This window comes from Prunus mume, linkage group LG3 (assembly GCF_029339155.1).
Source record: "Prunus mume cultivar Tortuosa linkage group LG3, ASM2933915v1, whole genome shotgun sequence".
Classification (NCBI taxonomy): domain Eukaryota; kingdom Viridiplantae; phylum Streptophyta; class Magnoliopsida; order Rosales; family Rosaceae; genus Prunus; species Prunus mume.
In genome coordinates this window covers 20,525,809-20,534,357 of record NC_142700.1, presented here as the reverse complement: position 1 = coordinate 20,534,357, position 8,549 = coordinate 20,525,809, and the positions used below count along the sequence as shown (strand labels likewise).

At 40.2% G+C, this 8,549-nt stretch overlaps 3 pseudogenes across 1 annotated transcript; 1 reads left to right on the top strand and 2 right to left on the bottom strand.

Moving 5' to 3' along the window:
• Positions 1-1,369, bottom strand: LOC148919063 (putative fasciclin-like arabinogalactan protein 20; annotated as a pseudogene).
• A 620-nt stretch (positions 1,370-1,989) lies between these two features.
• Positions 1,990-3,680, top strand: LOC103326676 (pentatricopeptide repeat-containing protein At1g08070, chloroplastic pseudogene; annotated as a pseudogene).
• Positions 3,681-4,443: 763 nt separating this feature from the next.
• On the bottom strand, positions 4,444-8,128 carry LOC103326677 (nucleolar GTP-binding protein 1 pseudogene; annotated as a pseudogene). Its single transcript, XR_016125119.1, has 3 exons — positions 7,993-8,128; positions 5,016-7,068; positions 4,444-4,583 (listed from the first exon to the last, which is right to left on the bottom strand). The product of XR_016125119.1 is annotated as a nucleolar GTP-binding protein 1 pseudogene (transcript).
• Positions 8,129-8,549: the final 421 nt, after the last annotated feature.

Genomic DNA, 8,549 nt, shown 5'->3' with positions numbered 1-8,549 from the left:
TTTTAGTCCATAATCCAAGGTAAACGAGCTGCCCTTCCTTTATAATCAAAACATGCGCTTCAATTAAAACTTTAATAAAGGCTTTTCTCAATTAAAACTTGGCTAAATTATTGAAATGCCCCCTGTAACTCAATTTCAGTCTCGCTTTCCCCCCTGAAACTCTAAGTGTCTCACTTTCCCCCCCGAAACTCCATATATTGTTTCACTTTGCCGAGATTCCATCTAGCCCTAATAGAAGTCGTTAAATTTGCACACGTGAGGCCCATGTGCGGTTTTTCTAGGTTCTTCTGTCCCTAGAAAAATGAAGCCATAGTTTCTCTGTTCTATGTGGAACCTCAAGAACCTTACTGATTCCGTGAATCGAAAACCAGCCATTGTGATACACTTCTGAAAAAATGGCCGAGACACCATTGAGCATTAACACGTCTTGGGATCGAGTGATATTGTTTGTAAACCCCATCAGATTAGTCCTCAACACCGTCCCATCATTGAAACTCACCAAATCGCTCCACAAAAGCCCAAAGGGCACCACATGGCGATGAAAGATGGAGGATTGCTCACTCAAATTCCCAACTCGGTTCATCAAGACTTGTCAAATTGGAGCAAACACAGTCATCATGGTTTGGTACTTGAAGAAAAATCCATGAAATTGCATTTCAAGAAGCGAAGCCATAACGGGGCACCCTTTCGAACTCAACGCATTCCAAGAACCTATCAATTCAGAAAATTATCAACAACCCATCATCGAAAATTAGGGAAACAGTGATGGGGACGTTGTTGAGTGAGACTTTGGGGTCATAGGCCAAAGTGGTGACGGAGAGAAAGCGGTCAGAGAGTAAAGTTGAGATCTTGGTGCTGAAAGGTAGGGACTTAAGGGATCGGAGAGAGAAATAAATGAGGATGATGTGGAATTGCAGGAGGTTCAGCAATGGCTGACCGAAGTGAGAGAAGGCGGTGTCGGTGAGGGCGAAGATGGTGAGAGAAGAAGATTAGGAGAGGAGGAGGGCTTGAGAGGCGAGGTCGAGGGTCAGAGCCATGGAGGTGTAGTCGAAATCTGAAAGGATTTCAGCGGCATTGACGAGGGTTTGGGCGGGAGGCAGGAGAGAGAGAGAACTGAGAGGACGATGAGAGAGAGAAGGAGTTGGGCTGCCGCCATTGTCGGAGGTTGTTCTTTGTTTCTTGGAGTTTGGTGAAGGGTTTGGTTTTGCAAATGAGTCTGGTGTAGTTGCAGATTCAGAGAGTATCTGAATTTGTAAGTGAAGGTTATTTTTGGCGGTTAAGATTTGATGACTTCTGTTAGGGCTGGACGGAATCTAGGCAAAGTGAGACAATATATGGAGTTTCAGGGGAGAAAGTGAGACACTTAGGCCCCGTTTGGTTCATGGGAAAAGAGGCTTAGGAATGAGAATTCAATTGCTTTCCCATGTTTGGTAAGTCCAGGCATGGGAAATGGTTGCCTAGTACATGGGAAAGTAGGGGGAAAGTGAAACCTCCTCTCAACTTGGGTTTTGTTTTCCCTCCTTATGGGAAAGTTTGGGAAAATGAGCCAACATTCAATGCACAATTTTCATGACTATTTTGTCCTCATGAACAATTTAAAATTACAATGTATCATTAAATACATTCTTTTTTTATTTGATTTAATATGGGTATAATTGAAAAATTATACAAAATTTGTTTTTCATTCCTACTCAAAACAAACATGGGAAAGGAAACAAAGTGAAATTTCACGGTTACTTTCTTGACATTACCAAACATAGGAAATGAATATTCATTCCCATTCCTTAGAAATGACATGAAATTGATTTCTTCAAATCCATTCCAAACCAACGGGGCCTTAGAGTTTCAAGGAGGAAACTGAGACTGAAATTGAGTTACAGGAGGCATTTCAATAATTTAGCCTTAAAACTTTAATAAAGGCTTTTGGCCAGACGACGTCGTCCTCTGCTAGGTTATAAAAATAAATAAATAATTTGGGCCATCTTCTTCCTCGCGTTTTGTTGGCTTGCCAGGCGTATGTTTTTTTTTTTTTTTTTTCCGGTGAATTAGCTCAGGCGATTCATGACCATGTATTCATCTTACAATGAGACAACCACTAAACCAAATCCATGCCCTACTCATCAAAAACCCAAAACCCCAACTCTTAAACCCTTTACTGGGACACCTAACAAACTCCCCCACCCCACAAAATGCCTTCTTCCTCTACAACCAAATGCTCCACCACCCAACTTCCCATAACCACTACACCTTCACTTATGCTCTCAAGGCTTGTTGCTTGCTACATGCACGCAATAAAGCCCAAGAAATCCATGCCCACGTCCTCAAATCCGGTCACTTTTCCGATATTTTCATCCAAAACTCAATGCTCCATTTCTACCTAATTCAATCTGACATTGTTTCCGCTACCCGGGTTTTCGATTCGATACCACTCCCAGATGTTGTTTCCTGGACTTCGATGATTTCGGGTCTTGCTAAGTGTGGATTTGTAGAGGAAGCAATTCTTAAGTTTATGTCCATGGACATGGAGCCTAATTATGCTACTCTTGTCATTGTTATGTCTGCTTGTTCAAGTTTAGGAGCTTTCAAGTTTGGTAAAGCTGTTCATGGCTATTGTCTGAGGAATTTACGTGCAAGGAATATTATTTTGGACAATGCAGTGTTAGATTTCTATTTGAGATGTGGGTCTCTGGAGAGTGCTAGGTACCTGTTTGTAAATATGCCTAAGAGAGATGTGTATTCCTGGACTAGCGTGGTGGGTGGTTATGCACAAAGAGGCTTTTGTGAAGAGGCAGTGAGGCTTTTCCAACAAATGGTGCAAAGAGGAGAAGCTGTGCCTAATGAGGCTACCATTGTCAACGCATCGTCAGCATGTTCTTCGATTGGGGCATTGAGTTTAGGGCAGTGGGTGCATAACTATGTAAGTATGCGGCCAGATCTCATGGTGAACGGCAATGTAGGAAATGCCTTAATCAACATGTATGTCAAGTGTGGCGATGTGGGTATGGCGATTTCAGTTTTTAAAGGCCTGGATTGCAAGGATATCATTTCCTGGAGTACCATCATAAGCGGCATGGCCATGAATGGCCATGGTGTGCATGCATTGCAGCTCTTTTCGCTTATGCTAGTCCACGGGATTCCTCCTGATGATGTGACCTTCCTTGGCTTGTTATCAGCATGCAGTCATACAGGCCTAGTTGATCAAGGGTTGATATTCTTTAATGCTATGAAAGATGTTTACAGGATTGTCCCTAAAACACAGCATTACGCATGTCTGGTTGATATGTATGGCCGAGCAGGGTTCTTGGAGGAAGCAGAGGGTTTCATTAAAGAAATGCCAATGAAAGCAGACGGCTCTGTTTGGGGAGCACTGCTAAATGCTTGCAAGATTCATGGGAATGAGACGATGTTTGAGAGGGTCAGGGATGATCTCCTCAAGAGTACAGGAGTAAGCACTGGAACTTATGCTCTATTGTCGAATACGTACGCTAATCAAGATAGATGGGACGATGCTAATAAGGTTCGTGATGAAATGAGACGGATGGGGTTGAAGAAACTGCCCGGATGTAGTCGGATAGAGGTTGATCCATCCATCTCTCCATAGGATGATCACAATACATTATTGCATTTCCTGTAAAGTAGCTGTTTTCTTTCTGTTGTTAGCCCTAATAGGACATAGAAAATATTGAAACACATTGGCATTCTTTTCTTTTTCTTCTTCCACTTGGAGCATTCGTTTGTTTTTAGATCATCTATCATGTGACGAGTTCCTATGTTAGATAGATATGGAGAGCCATCCTCTATACGTTTATAACAGTACTGATTCATAATCTGAAAAATAAGATGCGTTAGGCAAGAGAAGGAATATTGAGCATCGAAATGGGCCAACAAAGCAACTCTTCTACGAAATAACTTCTCGACTCTCATTTTATTTCCACCGCAGAAAGAAAGAATGAAACATTTCTCTACAGAAAAGCATGACCTTTGAGGAAATGCAGGCAACCTCTGTTCTGATTTCATTGATCACAAAACTGCACTTGCAACATGAGGAAAGTGAACAATAAGAGAATAAAAACTAGAAATTAAAGGGAAAAAACCCGAGTATTAGAAAGGCCAACATAACTGGATCTTAAAAATAGCTCAGAATTTGTTAAATCGCCCACGTTTAATGAAAATGCTTCATCACTCTTATGTTGCAGGAAGTTGCAGAATCCAATCCCGGACTTGATAACAAGAAGTTACAATATCTTAAACTACGCTCGAAGATGAATAAAACAAACAAATGGCAATTTAACTTGGGCCAAGTTTCACATATCGTCAAACGAGAAAATTACAAAAGCAAAGGGTAAAGACAACTATTTGTCTGTAAATCCAAATCCACTCAATATACTGTAACTGAGGCATGCCTCGGATCCAAAATTTCCTAAACAAAAACAGAACTGAAAAATAAGGAAACTGTGAGACTCTGGTTGCATGATCTCGAGTGCTGCAATCTCCTGCCGAACCAGAGATGAAAGAACCAAGTTCTTTTTCAGCAGCAAGTACACTCCATGGTGCATAATACAGCAAATCACAAACCTAACTCCCTGCAAGAAGAAAAAGTATATTGATTACTGGCAGAAACATAAGAAACATTGAGCACATGACAAATATACATTTTCAGTCTTAATACCTTCAATAGTTAAGTGAAATCAACACCCCAGAACAGGAGATTAATTTTAATGATAAATATGACACTAGCATTTCCTAATGGACCAAAAATTTCCTAATGGTAGCTACGAGAATGTTATTCTCACACATCTCCATCCGATACATGGGTGCGCAAGTTGATGAGGTATGCATGTAACAGACACAAAAAATAGAATGCAATTGGTCCCAAAAATAATGTGATATGCACAAAGCATACGCATCCCTAAATCTGGTCTGAGAACAAGGAAAATCAACATATATAACTGTTTCCAATGAGTACTCCAAACAAAGACAAGCTGAACTGAAAGTGATGCAATGTGTCTGAGTACCTCAAATATTTTAACGCCTTTGAGTTTTTCCAATTGATCGTTTTCCAGAGAACAAGTGCTTTGGTTTTAAAGTGGGAATGACCCTATCTGCCTCTCCACGACAAGCATTCTTGTTTCTCATCTTATTAGATTTATTGGCCTTTTGTAGTGCCTTAGCCTTTTGAGCAGAGTCCTTGAATCCCTCTCCAGGGACAACTTCAGTTGGAGGCCTTGATCTTGACCTCGAACGGGATCTAGATAACATGCGTTGCTTCTTGTTGGGTGTATCTACATCCATAGGCATGACCACCATCAGTATCATCCCTGTCAAGTGATCTCTCCCTCTTCCGGCCCCTGGTTGAGACAGATCTGCTTCGAGCTCGGTTAATTGCCTCAGTTGGATCAAGTCCCAACTTTGATAGCTGCCTCCCCATTCGCTTTGTTGTGAACTTTCTGTCCTTGTCAAATTTCCTTGGTACAGTTGGTCGACTCTCTGCTGTACTTTTCTTGATTCTATGTTGTTGAATGAGCAAGCTTTTCTTTTTCCTTATCTCAGCCAATGTCTTTTGCTCTTCTGGAGACAATTCCAATCCATCCATCTCAAAATCATCATCACCCTCCTCTGCCTGACGGTGTCCTTCTTCTCGTTCCAATTCCTCAAGCCTATGCAAAATATCAGGATCAACAAAGTCGTAAATATTGTGCCCATCAAGAATTTCTGGCATGACATCCTCTTTCCATTCATCATTAGCTAAGATATAATTCTTCTTCAAACTGGCAGAGTATACACCTGCACCACCATTCTCATTCTCCAAATCCCTTTCTGTGTTTCTCTTTTCCTTCTCCGCTGCTTGCTTAGCCTTAGCTTCTAAAACTGCCTGAGGTATACATGGGGGTCTTTCCTTATTGTCACGTGGCTTTGGCATTGCAACATGAAAACGATTTAAGCAGTCATTTATCTTTTTGGATTTCATCTTCAATTCCACTCTCTGATTCAACAACCTCTCACAAGCTGCATTCTTTACAGCAATTACCCCCTCCTCGGTCAGAGTGCTCATGGTTAAGAGTACCCCCTCATCATTGGTAGCCTCACCTCCTTGACCAATCACTGTCTTCATAGCTTCAGCTTTCATCTCCGTGACCAACTTCTTGTCTTCCTCAGATATACCCTCCAGTGGCTGCAAATCAGTCTTGTTGCAGACTATAATCAATGGTTTGTTCATAAACAGAGACTTAATACTGTGAAAAAGAGCTGCCTGTTGGGCAATGCTGTACCCACAAGACCCCGAGATGTCCAAGAAAAACAAGACCGCAGCTCTCAAGTGAGCCAAAGCTGTTATGCTGCACATCTCAATAATGTTACGGTCTTCAAATGGGCGGTCCAAAATCCCTGGTGTATCAATTACCTGGTACCTCAAGTATTTATAATCTGTATGTCCCACAAAGAGTGACTTGGTGGTAAAAGCATAAGGCTGGACATCCACATCAGCCCTAGTGATCTTGTTAATGAATGAGCTCTTTCCAACATTCGGATAACCACAAATCAATACTGTCCTGGTATTAGGGTCAATTGAAGGTAACCTTGCCATGTGTTGCCTAATTTGTTCTAGGTAAGCTAAACTAGGACCAATCCTCTTTATAACCGTGCACATGCGGCCAAGAGCAGCAACCTTGAGACATTTGCATCGGTAAAGTGAATCACCATACTTTAACAATTTCACATAATCTTTGGAAATCTTACCAATAAGGTTCCTTGCAGTATTGATCTGGCCAAGTGCAAGCTTGTAATGGTCTTTGTTGTAGAGAACATGAAGAAGGTCGCCATAGAAAGGGTGGATGTCATCCAGCCTAGGAAACTCATCAATGATTGTGGAGAGCTTCTCATGAAAATTCTGTTGGGTATATTTTACTTTACGCATATAGAACTGACGGAGGCGGGAAATAGCATAACCCTTGTGGACTACAGTTGGAGTCTGCCTCTGGGTGCGAGACAGGATAATGTCAATGAAGTCCTTCCCACTCGGTACAACAGTCATCTTCTTGAAGTTATATTGCACCATGTTTACTTATTGGACTGTTTACAAAAAAAAAATCTATATATAAATATCAAGTTAACACCAAGGTTGATTACCACACACTGAAAGTAGAAACCATTTCAAAAACTGATCTTTACAGAAAATCACTTGATTTAAAACATCTGATTTATATTCATGATATTTTTTAAGGCACAAGAGTCAATTTCTCAACCCAAAAATGACAACAACCACACCAACACCACATCAGCCACCAGACAAATGCATATAACATGTATCAATACCGACCAACATGTGGCATACAGAATCACCATTAACATGGATTCTATAGGCAGAAACAACTAAATACATGTAGTGGACCTCCTATTCTACTGAAATAATTAAACACTAATTTCATCACCAAATTTATAACATTCATCATGAAAAAGTAATAGATGCCAAAACACCAGATAACAAAGTTGAAAGTTTAAAAATAAAAGATTCAAAGGAATTGACGGGGGCCTGCACAAGCGGTGGATCATGTGGTTTAATTCGCATTTGACAGAACTCAGAAAACAACCAGGCAAGCAGTAAAACAATTGACTTTCTTTTTACTCTGACAAATTTAACAACAAAAGAAAATATGGTCCCCAAAGCATCATAATTCGCGATACATGCGTACATAAGATGCAAACTGGATTAACTATACTAATGAAACAGAAGGCAAAAAACAGGCATGTTTAGCTGCTTATAAAAAGAGAATTTCCAACGAAAATTGAAACTTGGGTTAGTTACGAATTATAACTTGATCAAGAAATGGTATAATTTTCACAAAAACAGAATGAAATTCGAACAAACTGAAACCAAACACAAAACCCTATGTCTTCAGTTCGCTGGAACCATAACCAAAGAGGATGAAAAAATACTAACAATACGGTGATAGAGATTGGATAGAGAGAGAAAGAGGGTGTTTGAAGAGGTCTTACCTTACAACAGAGAGACGGGTTGAAGAGTTGAGAGTTTGAGAGGAGCGGAGGCCAAACTGTCAGCTTCGACCTAAAAGGGTTAGGGTTTATGGTTTTAGGTACGATTCAGATCTACTGTTATCGAAAGGGCTTTATATCGCAACACGTGTCTGAGGCCCGCGAAATTGCGCCCTTCATTTTATTTTATTTTCATCTATGGTCATCAAGTTCTATTAGTTTGCTAACATATATATGAGTATAGACGCAATATTGTACACGACACGAATTCACAAAAAAAAAAAAATCAGTATTCAGGTCCGAGTTATCGTGTCGTGTTGATATCATGTTGACTGTTAGTCACACGTTAAGCTAACGGGTCGTGTCGTGTCAATTCGCGAATACCGTAACCTGTTAAATTCAAGGGCATTTTTGTAAATTTATATCTCTTTCTTTTTTTAGGGAAGTATATTCAATTAAGATTTTAAAAGAATTTAAAAGTTTGGGTGTATTCAATTTAGATTTTAAAAGAGTTTTTAAAAGTTTGGGTGTATTCAATTCAAATTTCAATTGACATTAAA